We start from the raw sequence: 12000 nt of genomic DNA, 5'->3' as shown, positions 1-12000 counted from the left end.
AGATTTAGCTACTGCCTTTTTCGAGAAAAAAAAAATTAAATGGTAAAGTAGGCAAATACTTTTACTTCAGGCTATTTCACAAGCTAACCAAACATCTGACCACTTAACCACATGAAATAAATCCCCAGAGCCAATTGCTACATATAAAACCCTCTGCTAGCTAGGCTAATTAGACTTTAGCTGGTAGATTCTTTGCCTCTCCATTTTGATCTAACAACTATCTTTTTCAAAATGGGAAAGTAGGCAAATTACTTTTACTTAAGGATATCTCAGTAGCTAGCACTTGCTGTCACTGCAGTTTGGCATTTGCCTGTTTCCTAATTCTTAGAAACTTTCCCTTTTTCAGAGATGAGGGATAAAAAAAAAAAAAAGTCTGGTTTTAATTCAGTATTGGCCAATATGTAGGGCGTCGCTGTCCTGGTTTATCCTTCGTTATCCCATCTTTAGTCACAGAAATAATGTGGCTACAAGAGGAAAGAGGCTGTTTTCTGAGCATTACAAACAAAGTGACAGGCTACAGCAGCAGATGTACACAGATGAGGGGCCCTCGGCCAGGACTCCTGAGGATATGAGCTCATCTGATGCTCATGGGTCCCAGGCGAAATAAATATTTTAGATATCCAGAGGGATATGAGCATCAGTGACTCCACATGAGCTCACAGTTATGTTTGTTTGTGTTCTGTTGGACGGCATTCCGCTTTGTTAAGCTTTCCTTTTCTGTGCAAGCACGGGCAGCATGCCTGCTTGTGCGAGTGTTTTCTGAGCCCAGATGTCTGCCTTCATTTGTGTACATGCGGGACGTCATTGTGTTGTGTTCTGCCTTGTCCTTAAAGAGGTTACAGAGTGGGTCTAGAGTCTAGACACCAGCCTCTGACTGTCCTCACTGTACTGACCAAACAGCCAGAGGAGATCATACGCCAAGTATAATCAACTAATGACATGTATGAGTGTTATATAATGGCCGGTTCTAAAAATATAACAAGTGTAGTGAAGGGTTTCTGTCATCCTCAAGTCATTTACCATATTAGAGACACATTTTGATAGTATTTTTTAGACTGAATGATATACAATATCATCAGTATATGTTGTCCAATATACAGCTAAATTAAAATGTTCTTTTACTGAACATAACAGATAAAGATGCTTGGAGTGACTTTAAAAAGGTGTTGTCACAGTTTGTCTATCAGAGGAGCTGTACTGCTTCTAATATTCTCAGCAAGGTTTGCAGTACATGTAGTAGAGCAGGGGATGGTGCAGTCATGCGGTGCTTTCATGGTAAGCTGCCAAAAAGTTAAACAATGACAGCAAAATGCAATGCAGATATTACTTTGATCTGATGATGGAAATCATGTTGACAACTGTATGTATATAAGAATATTGATTTAGCTCACCCAAATTAAACATAGTTATATGACTAACTGTGGAAACATACATATGTATAGCATAAATGAACATCAATTTTTCATTTCCCAACATTTTCTACTGTCATTTCCCTCTTTTCAATATAACTGTAATCTCTTATGTACTGTATACATATATAAACAATAGATAACTCAGAAATTATTACTACTGTTAACTATAATGCCCCCAGTAAAAGTGGCACAAGGAGGGAAATGCAAGATGTCTTTAACCTCGATTCCAAAATTATTTCCAAAATGCAAAGATGCCTGACACAGATTAGCATTAAACAAGTTCTCAAACATCTCAGTTTGATTAAAGGGGAACTTCATTTTTTTTTTTTAAACCTGGGGTCTGTTTTCATTTGTCATTTCATACATGTGAGTGATGGAGAAATGAATTTTTGACATAGCTCCAGTATTTAGCCAGGCAGGCAGCTTCGCAGCTCAGCTAGCGAAAACTATGGGGCAACTGGCCCCCGCGTTAAAGTCCGCCCTAACGTGCTTGGATTATAGAACAGTTAGTTTTTTCTAAAACTGGTAAAACTAATGGGTCGTCAGTGCACATTTCCGGTTGTGGCAACAGAATGGTGCGCTACACTTCGCGCAGCTTTCACAGACTACCGTACTCGGAGAAGGAAACGCTAAAGTTGTGGCTAAACGTTTTACAAATGGACCCTGAAACTCCAGTTGATGCACTTCGACGTAAAAACTTCGTTAATCCGACACAAAATCGCTCCACTCGTCTGTCTTCACCTGAGGCAAACAGCTGTTTCCCCCACCAGTGTTTTGGCGCGAGCTATCGCGCGATTTCGGAACGAGATTTGCTTTCTAGCGTCTCGAGATTTGGATACAGACCACAACAAATAGCGATCACCAAGTAATGTGAAGGTTTTCATTCACTTCTCATCTCAGTATGTTGTGGGACACTCGAGACTATCCAAGCCGGTCAGTGTGGGGAAAAAAGCACGTTAGGGCGGACTTTGACGCGGGGGCCAGTTGCCCCATACTTTTCGCTAGCTGAGCTGCGAAGCTGCCTCCCTGGCTAAATACTGGAGCCATGTCGAAAATTCACTTCTCCATTTCTCACATGTATGAAATGACATATGAAAACAGACCCCAGGTTGGAAAAAAAAAAAACGAAGTTTATTCTCCACTCATGTCCTCCATGCATAATTTAAACTCATGCTATCAGGAATGTGTTTCAGACTGATTGCATGTTGGATGATATTAGATTTGCAGACAGCTATAGTCCATAAAATGCTCTGGTATAAATTGATAAATGCATTTTGAATTCAAACTTGTGCTTTTTTTTCCTGTCTGTTGTGTTCTGTTTTCATATAAACAGGAAGCCCCTGGGAAAGTATGTTGCAGTAACATAAAGTAGCCTTCAGCCAGTTCCAGACATAGGATACTGAATTGATTTAAGGGTCGAGTTGGCCATGACATTTCCAGCTTTCAGGGTTGTGAAATACGAGTTTGTTCCATGGCAGATGCTACTAATTGCATTATGGGAACTGTAGGGTCCTGCACTTTGGTGTAAAAAAAAAAAATGTCAAAAACCTGAAAATGTGTCCCTTTATGGTGACCAGTTTTGTTTCTTCTTCTTTCTATGATTAAAACAACAGTAGAAATACATTTTTTTTTAAAAATGCAAGGAGAGATGTGACTGCAGCTTTTTTGCCTAAATAAGGAGCTCGATGCCAGGAGCCACAGTGTGGACAGCAGCCATCAAGAATCCTCAGCCTTTGTGTGTTGCTGTGCAATTGCGTGTGCATGTTTTTTGTGCATGTTTGTGTGCGTCTGGTCAAGGGAGAATCTGAAGAATGCTCCTCAGCGCCATAACAACCCTGCAGCCCTGAAGCCTTAATAATACCCCAATAAAAGAGCCCTATTAATGCAACACACACAATGTGGCACCAGCGAGCTTTTACCCTTTAAAACAATGGCACAATAGAGTTAAATAGCTCCAAGCGGCTGTAGCTCAGGTCCCTGCCGATGCATAATTCGCTTCCATTACACAGAAGCTTGTCGAAGCAATTTACAGGCTTAATTAAAATATAAAACTCATGACGACAGCGGCGAGGTTTACTGCAAAGAGTGAAGACATGAAGTAGAAAATAATTTGAGGGATCATTTTGTGGGTTCAACTCCTGCTGATCTTCATTCAGATCCGGCATGGAAGTAAAGTGAGGGCTGAGGAAGCTGGTAAAATATTCCCTGCAAAAGAAGTGGCCTATTGTTTCAAAGGAATTTGCCAAATAAACAAGAGACAAAACACGGGGCGGAGACAGCAAAAGGCTGAGCAAGACACACTGAAATGTCTCAGGATGTGAAGGCTGAACTGAGCTCTTCGGCTGGCCTTTTGGCTCCCTCTAGTGATTATTTGTGACACTACATTTTCTACTTTTTTACTCATGCTCTTCTCTGGTCCTCTTGGCACTTGTCTTATCTAATGGTTTACACTTCTTTGCATTTGTTTCCATTTTTTGTCATTTTGTGAACACTGCAGCTTTTACTTGATTTATTTGACATCTTAACATTTACGGTTGACCGGTAGGATTATTTCACTTCGTTAGGAAGCGAAATAATGGGGAAAACTGCTAAGAAAAATCACATAACCTCAGTGTCCCCAGTCTGATTTCATTTGGTTTCATTAAATGTATTTCACTACAAATTGGTGGTACCTTTTCTTACACTTCTTCAGATTTAGAACACAGACATTCTGAACTTTTGATTCCACTACTTTTAACAGCTAAAGTTAGTGCTTACTGTGCAGATTTTACATGCAAAACATATCAGGAACTTTTAGTGTCCATACAATAATCAAAGGAATCAAACTTTTTTTATGATTTAAGCCATTATGACAGTGTCAAAACATTTGTGAGTTCTCTCTGCCTCTAGTCGTGGTTGTGCCGTTTCCATAGAGGTGCAGGACTTTGCTAAAGAACCGAAAAGTGGCTGCAAATTACAACACAAAGTAATGATGCGTTAAAAGTATAGTTTCAAGGTTTTAATACTTATTCTAAGCTCTTGGACACCAAAACCCACCTGTGGGTTTGAAAGGTGTGCCGTCTTTTCTTTCAAATCACCAAAATTGCACTATTTATCAGAGCCAGAAACTGCAAAAACAAATATCAGATTTTCAAATTTAGGCTGGTCAATTGAACCATCTCTGACATGCCATTCAGTCAGGCAGTTTAATGTAATTTTAGCTAAAATCGTAAAATTTGTTCAAAATAATTTTCGTCTTCACGTCTCATTTAAACACTTGCAAAAAAAAAAAATTTAAAAAAAAATCACCGTGTGCTCTGATCAGATTCTACAACCAAGAAGCCATCAGTGAGTCTGCTGTGATCGACAGTTACTTGATGAAAATTCAAGGACGTTTCAGATAAACTGCTGGCAATGTTTACACAAAACAGTAAGGAGACAAGACAAACTAAAATGCTAAAAAAAAATACACTTCTATAGTGTGTGGAATCTTTTTTTTTTTTTTTTTTTCCCCCAGTGGTGGTAATAACTGGACAGCTGAAAAATTGTACAAGTTAATTCTAGGTTATTTCCAGTTTTTGTACACTACTAGTCAAAAGTTTGGAGACACTTTCTTATTGAAATAAATGAGAAACTGTCTCCAAACTTTTGACTTTTAGTGTCCATACAATAATCAAAGGAATCAAACTTTTTTTTATGATTTAAGCCATTATGACAGTGTCAAAACATTTGAGAGTTCTCTCTGCCTCTAGTCGTGGTTGTGCTGTTTCCATAGAGGTGCAGGACTTTATACTGCAGTTAGAATGGGACCACAAGGAGTAAGAAAAAAAAAAACAAGCTTAAAACCCCCCAGAAACTTGTTCAGGGTTCAGAGGGTTAAGGTCTTCACTGCAAAGGCATGATGTCACATGCCAGGAATTCATGTTACAACCGCATACATTTGGGATTAAAAGACACTGATGTAGAAGGAGAAAGAGCAAAGCAAAACACATCCTGAACCCTGAGCTGTGCCAGCATTGAAAGCAGTGAGCCAAATCCACAGGTGAGCTGGGTAATGGACCTAAATCCTGCACTGTTATTTCACAGTTTGCGTCAGGCCTTTGGCCAAAGATTACAGCAATCGCAACAACAGTATAAGCTTCATTTCCTGGATCAGCTGAAGCACAAGAACCTCAGAGGGTGGAGTGTAAAGTTAAGGGTAACAGTATTCCTCCAATAGTTCAGATAAGAATCAAGTAATGAGCCTGAGAGATAAAGGAAAATATTTTAACGGGCAAATAGAGGGAGGAGGGAGCTTTTGGTGCATGTCATCATCATGTTACACAGATAAACTGCTAAGTGTTAATATTAAGGGCACAGAGAGCCTCCAGCGTTTATTATTAGAAGTATATTACTTAGACACATTCATCGGTGAGATGAGCGTCGGCTTAGAGGCCTCCTCCCAGCCACATGTCTATTATTACAGCAGCAGCAGCCCGAGATGCCCACAGTTTCTCATCATCACTCACCACACCCCAGCAGTCGCAAGTCGAGCACAGCAGAACTCGGCACAGGAAGTTTAATGCTGCAGGCAACAACCACATGACAACCAGCGGCGTGCAGACAAAAAGTCAGGTGCACAGATTACTGTTATGGTTTTCCCCTCCAGTTCCTGCAGACAGTGGTGGCACTTGTTGTTGGCACTTGCTGGGTGAAAGTAGGCAGAGACAGGTCAAACAAGGACAGGTTTCATGTGCATGTTTACGTCTCAGACTCTGCCAACCACTTCCTTTTCTCGTCTGAAGGTTCTCTACACATCTTTTACCATCAAGGTGTTTGTCGAACCAAAAAGATGTCAAAAGTTATCGAAGTCTCCAAACTGTCTCTGAGCCATTCAGACCAGAATCTGACTTTTACATGCCTTGCCATACTTTTAAAATATTAGAACTGACATCTGAGTAACTGAATTTGTTGTACCGCATAAAAAGGACCAAGCAAAATCTTAAATTATACCTCTAACTTAGTGGATTTGAGCTTAGATCTTTAATTAGATGCCTTTCAAACTGCAGTCACAGCTAATGAGACTGCAAGCTAACAGACCAGCTAGAACAATGCCAGGTAAAAGTCCCATAAAATTACATGAAAATCAGGTCTTGACTGACTTGAATGGATTTCATATGAAAGTTTTAAGGTACTTAATGAAGGATAAATTCACTAAATTGACTCTCTCGTGCAAAAGAGCAAAAACAGTCTGCTTCAGTGGCATCAACAATGTTTTTGGATGACACATTTGGCCAAAAATCAGACCAGAATCAGATCATAAACATTTTGTAAGAAACAAAAACCTCACAAAGCTATAAAAATTCACAAGAACTAGACAACAGTGGTAGAAAACCAACTGCAGTTAAGCACACCAGCTAGTTACAACAAGTATGATTAGCTTCACCAAATTTGCTTGATGATATCTGAACTTACCACATAAGATAAATAAGACGAAGGTTAAATCTTTCCGAGCAAAATTATTCATTATAAAGCTAACTAGCCTAGCTTAGCGAATTCACCTGTGTCATGCACTTTTAATTTATTAAGCTATCTTTAAATGCCACGTATTAATGTATTTAAGTCGTGATTCATTTATTAAAATAACTGTTTTGTAAAAAAAAGGGGGGGGGGGGAAGAGAACTGAAGAAGAAACCCTTTAGACTTGAAACTGAGCTTAAGGACACCACTCAGAGTGTTACAGTAGCAACCTGCTGATCCCAAGGTAGCCCTGCCCTAAAACATTTATCAACTATTTCACTCAAAATGAGATTACAATTTACGAAATGAACATAGACCTGTATTGAAGAAGACTGAAATCTACAGATTGTGACCATAGACTCATTAGGAAAACATTTACTGAGGTAATGAAGTGAGAAGTAAGGTTAATTTCTCATAGACTTTAATACAATTGCATATATTTTTGTAATGAGAGGAGTCGCCCCCTGGTGGCTGTTAGAAAGAATACAGGTCTAAAATAGATCCTGGAGCCAAGTCTGTCCTTTATGCACAGCCGAAGATCTCTTTGGAATTTATGTAAGAACTGGTACAATCTTTAAAAATCAGCAAACAAACGGTTTTAAAACTCGCATGCATGTTATAGAAACTTTCTGACTGAGACAGAGTAAACAGCCAAAGCCTACAATCTGAAAATAAACAGAATTCAACTGGGTATAAGTTGAAGGCTGAACAAGAATGTTATGACCTCAGTGTGAAATCTCCTGCCAGAAAATGCTGGAAACGACTGGTTACATTCACTCTGAGAACAAAGAGGCACATTCCAGTCTTTTGATCTAATCACCGTAGAATTATCATCACTACTTCACCGCAGTTTTACAAGGGAAAACCCTGCTGCAGCCATGGCAGTAACGAAAGCCTGTTTATTAGATTTACCTGATGCACAGATTGGTCCAGTCACATGGACGTTTATTGCATCAACAGTCCCATTCCACAGGTCACTGTGAACTGTGCAAACCCTCACACACTACATCTGTGTGGTTGTAGGTTGCTTTCCCAACACTTGTACACTTTCACCACACTATGATAAATAAAAAAATCCAGGAATCCTATAAAGACCAAGAATCCGATGGAACTACATCTCAAAGCTGCCTATCCTTTGCCGTCACTACCCTCAAGCTCACTGATATCAGTGTAAGCAGAAGACATTGACTATATCCAGCGAATGAGAGGGATGGGAGATGGTGAGGAAGGGTGTAGAAAGGATGAAGGGAGTGGAGAGGAATAAAACAGTAGTCAGAGTGATTTAGAAAATGTCTGGCGTCATCGGGAGTCAATCACCAAGCCTCTGTAGGGAGAAACAGCATCAAGGATCTTTGGCTGTTTTTAATGGAATATCTCCATAGGGGTACAGAGGAACATTTCCAGCAACCATCACTCCTGTGTTCTAATGCTACATTGTGTTAGCTAATGGTGTTGAAAGGCTCACTGATGATTAGAAAACCCTTGTGCAGTTATGTTAGCACATGAATAAAAGTGTGAGTTTTCACGGAAAAACATGAAATTGTCTGGGTGACCCCAAACTTTTCAACCGTGGTGTAAATAAAAGCCAAAATGTCTCCCTTTGTTGCCCCCCATTAGCTGGCTGCAGTATAGGTCACAGACTTTGCTTTATGTCAGCAGATGGGACATGAGCCAAACTAAGTAAAATCAAAGTACACTACCGTTCAAAAGCTGTAGATATTCCATTAAAAATCAGCTATTTCCAGATAAAATAGTCATTTACCACATTAACAATGTATAGACTGGAATTCTGATTCATTTAACGTTATCTTCATTGAAAAAAAAAACAAAAACTGCTTTTCTTTCAAAAAGGAAGCCATTTCTAAATGACTCCAAAATTTTGAACGATAGCAATATATCTCGTATACATTTCATTGAAATATGGTTTCTTTCATATTAAGTACTATGTCTTACTGTATGTTGTGGTTTGTTCAAGGGTTCATTTTTCTGATCAGTTTGTTTCTGATTAGTTATTTGACCCTAAAATAATGGTGAATATTCTAGGGCTCTGCGATCTAGCTGTTAGTTTATTGCTGTAAAATGTTAGTAGATATTAATAATTATTGATCATTTTCAGAAAATAGCTTTATTTTTAATCAGCCACTTTTGTCTACTTGTCGTGGTACTCAGGAAATTATTTTAATATTAACACTAACAAAAACACATAAGTACATTTAAACACATAAATATGAAAAATATGATAAAGGAATGATTTTATATACATACACATTAAATATAGATAGGAAGTAAAACCCAGAGGTGCACGAAGGGGAGTTCTGGAGCTACAGATAGGCAGCTGCAGACTAGCATGCCTCAGGAGACCTGCACAGAAGTCACAGGTAGAGCAAAGGGCTCCGTTATCAGATTATCAAGGTGTGAAAGGATGTTTATGAGCCCGATAGGGAGCAACTTTGCCCATAATCATATTTTCCTTTCATGGAAGTTTAAATCTGATGAATTTAAATGATACTAGCAAATATTCTATCAAACAATAGCAGTATGTCATCATGATTAGCAGTTGCTCTGAATAAAGTAGTTGTGAAGGCACTTGCTCATGAATTGTAAATAAAAACGTGGCAGAACGGTTCCTTTCCTTTCACCATGCGAATGCAAACGTAAACTCTACTAGTTTAAAGTCAACATTCACTGGTAGCTTCACCCAGGACTGGAAGTGAAAGTCCCACCTCAATCTGAACTCTCAATGTGTCTGACTGCACACTTGATACCTTCAGTATTTATCGGTTTTACACAAAGTGCTCTTAAAGGTGAGAAATGTAAAGAGGTTTTTGTACATTTTCTACATTTCATAGAGAGTTTTACATATGTAGTTCTTACTCTTAATCTCAGCACTAGTAGAATATTGAGGAACCTTTTGGGGTTCGTCGTCATTGTCCAGGAAGGTTTACTGAATTCAAAATGGTGCTTCAAGCAACCACTTAGAAAGGTTCTTCAAGGACTCACTTTGTAGCATTCGATATAAGCATTACAGTATGCTTTCTATCCCAAAAATCAGAAAAAATGCGTTCTGTCATTTGAAAGTCATGATCCAATTTGTCCAAATATACAAAACCAGTCAATAAAATTTACATTTGGTTACTGTGGTTACTGTTATAAAAAAAAAGCAAAATTATAACTTAAAACTTTTTTTTTTAAACCGTTAGTGATGAAAAACCCACTATTTGTTTCATATTGGACTAATACGAGGCATTATATTGGGATCAGCCATGTTGCTCCTTTAGGAGAGATTTTATGAACGAAACTGATTCCACTACATACATGCTAAAATACTGCAATACAAACAATTACAATAAAAATACATCTTAAAAATCAATTAAACTTTAAATGCAGGTGTAAAGTGCCAAGCAGGCCCACCCATTACTCCACACACACAAAAAATCCTCCTGGAACCCTTTTGGCGTGACAAAACCAGCAACCTGCTCCCTCAGTTGAGCTGTTCAAGGCTTCACCTGGCATCCTAAAAGTAAGAAAAGTTCACCAGAAGTAATAAAACAAAAGAACTACTCTCTTAGAACTTGGAGAACCTCAATTCTCCGAGTTCTACTAGAGTAGTTCTTTTGTTTTATTATCTGTAGATGTACAAAGCTGTAAAATCTGTACCACTGCACAAGACAAGTTGCCCTCTGGGGACATATAGGTGAATTAAAGTTTGTCTTATTAATTCCATGTCATATAAATCTTAGCATTTGCAGAATAAAAATGACAGATTTACATTTCCCTGATATCTCTATATTAGTTATTATTCAGTGCAGGAGCTTTACTTGTAACTGAGTATAACAACCAGACAGGGTCACTGAAGGATGTGGATCCTTCTTCGACCACTGTTCTGAACATGGACCGAGGGACCCGCCTGCTCCTGCGGTGTGAGGCTCGCTCTGGGCGGCTGAGGGCGCAAGCGGCCACCGCTCGTCCCCTCCGGTGAAAAAAAAAAAAAAAAAAAAAACTTCAGTCAGTGTCCGTGTATTACCTTATTTGGTGTGGAGCCCCTAATTGTAACACCGGGGAGATGCTGCTGCCGTGCACGAGGAGGACTGTGCTCGTGCGCGACAACCCATAAACAAACTGTAGGAGCTCCACATCCATGAGAAAGGGCGCGTAAAACCAGGTTTCACAGACATGAGAAAAAGTTGGGGCGGTTTTACGCACTGCGACCCTCCGGTTCCATCTAAACTTCACATCGGAGCGCAGCCGCAACCTCAAACAAACCATCCGGGAGAATCCACACGCGGAGCGGCATCACTCCCACTCCCACCCACGAGCCCACGGGAGACTCACCTGTGCGAGGCAGTCTGTGATCCTGAAGTGTGCGTCCTGTGTCTCTCCGGTCCGTTCGCTCAGTGCGCGCAACAGCTTCTGCGGTCACAGCGGGTTGTGTGTTGGTGTGTGTGTGTGTGTGTGCGTGCTGCTGCACCGAGGTCCTCCCTCCCCACGCGCAGTCCCGGTGGGGGGAAATAACGGGTGTACCGGTTGTGCTGGTGGCGCAAAAGGAAAAGTAAAGAGATAGTCCCTCCGCTCTTTTGTGCTTTTCTACCTCGGTCCCTCTCTCTCTCCGTGGACTCACCGTGAGAGCCTTAATTGGTAAACGGGTAAAGCTGCGGAGGCTCTGGGGGTGTTGCCCTCTTTCTCTCTCTCTCTTCTCCTCTCTCTCTCTCTTTTTAACATAGGTGACGTCATGACCGCGCCTTCAGGATTTTAAAGGTATGATGTCACCAGCTCCCATCACTAACATCTTTATTTCAACTCGAGGTGTGTGTGTGCGCGCGTGTGTGTGTGGACATCATCTATCCTTTCTCTGTGTGTGAGTCTTTCCTGTTATCTGTTATTGTTCAGACAGATTGTCAAACCCTGCTCTGACTCTGTGTGTGTGTGTGTGTGTGTGTGTGTGTGTGTGTGTGTGTGTGTGTGTGTGTGTGTGTGTGTGTGTGTGTGTGTGTGTGTGTGTGTGTGTGCAAGCAAGCGAGCGCGCGCATGTGTGTGCTCTCCAGCTGAGCATTGGCTCAGGAAACAGGAATGTTCGGCCTCTGCTGTGCCCTCTACTTACAGTTCATCAGTC

At 40.2% G+C, this 12000-nt stretch overlaps 1 protein-coding gene across 1 annotated transcript in view; it reads right to left on the bottom strand.

Annotated features, from left to right (window-relative positions):
- The window catches only part of flna (filamin A, alpha (actin binding protein 280)), a 77411-nt gene extending 65851 nt beyond the window's left edge, over nt 1-11560 (bottom strand). Inside the window, 1 exon segment of the mRNA XM_051949547.1 lies at nt 11223-11560. The gene's annotated coding sequence lies outside the window, so the exon portion shown is untranslated.
- Between the last annotated feature and the right edge of the window lie 440 nt (nt 11561-12000).

The sequence above is a fragment of the Acanthochromis polyacanthus genome, chromosome 6 (genome assembly GCF_021347895.1).
Source record: "Acanthochromis polyacanthus isolate Apoly-LR-REF ecotype Palm Island chromosome 6, KAUST_Apoly_ChrSc, whole genome shotgun sequence".
Lineage (NCBI taxonomy): Eukaryota > Metazoa > Chordata > Actinopteri > Pomacentridae > Acanthochromis > Acanthochromis polyacanthus.
The sequence above is the reverse complement of the archived record's forward strand: the minus strand, read 5'-3'. Positions and strand labels throughout refer to the sequence as shown.